This window comes from Lipotes vexillifer, unplaced genomic scaffold, assembly GCF_000442215.2.
Source record: "Lipotes vexillifer unplaced genomic scaffold, Lipotes_vexillifer_v1.1 scaffold417, whole genome shotgun sequence".
Taxonomy (NCBI): Eukaryota; Metazoa; Chordata; class Mammalia; order Artiodactyla; family Lipotidae; genus Lipotes; species Lipotes vexillifer.
In genome coordinates, this window is record NW_006791294.1 from 702,996 (window position 1) to 706,221 (window position 3,226).

Consider the following 3,226-nt stretch of genomic DNA (forward strand, 5'->3'; position numbering starts at 1 on the left):
GTACAAATGAAGTTATTTACAAAACAGAAATAGAGTCACAGGTGTAGAAAACAAACTTATGGTTACCAAGGGGGAAAGGCGGGGGGCAGGGATAAATTGGGAGATTGGGATTGACATATACACACTACTATCTATAAAGTAGATAACTAATAAGAACCTACTGTATAGCACAGGGAACTCCACTCAATACTCTGTAAGAACCTATATGGGAATAGAATCTAAAAAAGAGTGGATGTATGTATATGTATAACTGATTCACTTTGCTGTACAACAGAAACTAATACAACGTTGTAAATCAACTACACTCCAATAAAATTTTTTTTAAAAAAAAGAACTGAGAGTGTAAGGTTCCAGGGACCACCTCAGGACAGATGTGAGGCAAGTCAGCTTGTTTTTTTTTTGTTTTTTTTTTTTGCGGTACGCGGGTCTCTCACTGCTGCGGCCTCTCCCGTTGCGGAGCACAGGCTCCGGACGCGCAGGCTCAGCGGCCATGGCTCACGGGCCCAGCCGCCCCGCGGCACGTGGGATCTTCCCGGACCGGGGCACGAACCCGTGTCCCCTGCATCGGCAGGCGGACTCTCAACCACTGCGCCGCCAGGGAAGCCCGAAAGTCAGCTTGAAGTAGACTCAACCTTGACAAAGGCAGTCAAGGTCACAGCAGAAGCATCACAGGGCACAACCCCAATACAAGGTCAGGCAGGATATGGGAAAATGAGCAGCACATTTAGTCCATCAGCAAGTGGAGAAGAGCTTTGTGACACAGAGGATGAGAACGAAATCCAGGAGTGGAAAATTCAAACTGGGGCACAGTATTCACTTACTTCCCAGGACATGCCTTAGGGACCTGAGTGCTGGCTCAGAGGAGCCATGTTGGGCTAGACTTTATTCCCTGTGGTTTCCTTGATTCCTTCGGCCGGAGCTCATCTCTCCTCCTCCAAAGACAGAGAGCAACCTGCATGCACCCCCTTCACTGCACTCAGCACGTTCCGACTTGGGTTAGACTTGCCCTTGGGCTTCTTGGCTGGCCCCGGGATGCCTGAGGCCATCTGATTCATGTCTGTATCCCCTCCCTGCCACAAGAAGCACAGCGTTTGACACATGGAAAACAGAATCGTGATCTCTCCCACCTACTTTACTGAGTTGTTATAAGGGCTGTATAAGATAAATTGTGTACAAATAATTTCGAAAATTGTATATGCATTACCTGCGTGTCCCAAGGCTGCATATTATTTAATATTCAAACTCCCACATTCTGAGATGAGAAAGAAGTCTAGTCTTTCTCTCTCTCCCTTGGAAGCTCCTTGATGGTATGTTCAAGAATCCCAGGACTGGACTTGTCCAGTTCAAAGGGGCCATCTTAATAGCCCTTACTATCTTCCAGGGCTGGACAGTCTGAATAGCTGAAAGCCCAAGGCTGTGGCCTCTGTAACTAGAACCACTTCTGTGATGAAACGCTGCTCCATCCCTTGCTGCTGGTGCCACTGTGGTCGATCCTCATGGTGATTTTTCAAGTGTGAAGGAAGGGGTTCCTTTCTTATAGTTCTTTGTGTGGCCATGGATAATCCTTGCCGAAAATGGTTTAAGCCCCCAAATTTAGCTTTTATTCATCCGTTCCTTCTGTTTGGATACAAAGAGCTATTTCCTCCAAGACACAGGGATAAAAAGAATTTCAGCATCATCCACATACTGTCTTCAAACGCCGCCCTCCTCTCCAATAGCTTAGGCTTTGGTTTGGTCAAGGTCACCGTTTCAAACTCCCTTCTCCCTAATGATGAGTTTATGAGGCTTTTCTTTCTCATCTGACACCCAGGCTCAAGACCACACGATTTTATGGGAAATGTTTCAATAATGTTGAACCACAGGGAAAGGGGTCAAATTCTTGACCAGCATCCTCCTAAGATGCCCCTGCGGTCTTATGCCCATCGCTCTAACACCTCCCCCATAAACCTCCACACTGTGATACCAACAGAATCGAAATCCATGTGTTTCACAAAACCCTCATCTCAGAACAAGGGCTCAGTGCTTGCTTTTCACTCGTGTAATGAAAGAATCAATTCTACTGTTTCTCAAAATACAAAGGGTGACCCAAGGTGAAGTGAGGCCTCCACCACTAGAAAAAGAGTACACCTCCCTTTTTAATAACTGGTTCTCCAACTTCATAAGTAAAATCTCACCTCCACCAGGTACTTGATTATATATGATATTAATGTTCTGGAGGTATTCTCATTATGGTGGGCACATAATAAACATTAATGCTTGAATGATGATCAAATTATAATGCTGATTAAAGTGGTGTGAATGGTTTAGGGCCCACATAATTCACTGTAGAGCACTGTGATGGTTAATTTTATGTACCAATTTGACCAATCTGGATGCCCAGATAGCTTATAAAACACTCTGGGTGTGTCTGTGAGGATGTTTCTGGAAGAGATTAGCATGTGAATTGGTGGACTGAGCAAAGCGAATCTCCCTCACCAATGCAGTGGGCATCGGCCAATCTATTGGGAGCCTGAATAGAACAAAAAGGCTGAGGAAAGATGAATTTTCTCTCTGCTTGAGCTGGAACATGGATCTTCAACTGCTTCGGACATTGATGCTTCTGACTGTCGGGCCTTTGGAATCAGACCAGGACTTACACCATCTGCCCCACTGGTTCTCAGGCCTCTGGACTCAGACTGAATTACACCATCTGCTTTCCTGGGGCTCCAGCTGCACACGGCAGATCACGGGACTTCTCGGCCTCCATAACCAGATGAGCCAATTCTTACAGTAAATCAATCTCTCTCTATAGATAAACAGATAGATAGATAGATAGATAGGTAGTTTTTTTTTTCTGATTCTCAGGAGAACCCTGGCTACTAGTAGAGATTTTGATACCAGGAGTGGTTCTAGAGGAACAGAATTTTAAAGATGAGTTTTCTTATTTATTTATCTATTTATTTACTGACATATAGTTGATTTACAGTGTTAATTACTGCTGTACAGGAAAGTGATTCAGTTATACATATATATATATACATTCATTTTTTATATATATTCTTTTCCATTACGGTTTATCATAGGATATTGAATATATTCAATAGTTCTCTGTGCTATACAGTAGGACCTTGTTTATCCACTCCACGTTTAATAGCTTACATCTGCTGACACCAACTTCCCACTCCATCCCTCGCTCACTTCCCTCCACCTTGGCAACCACCGGTCTGTTCTCTATGTCTGTGATTCT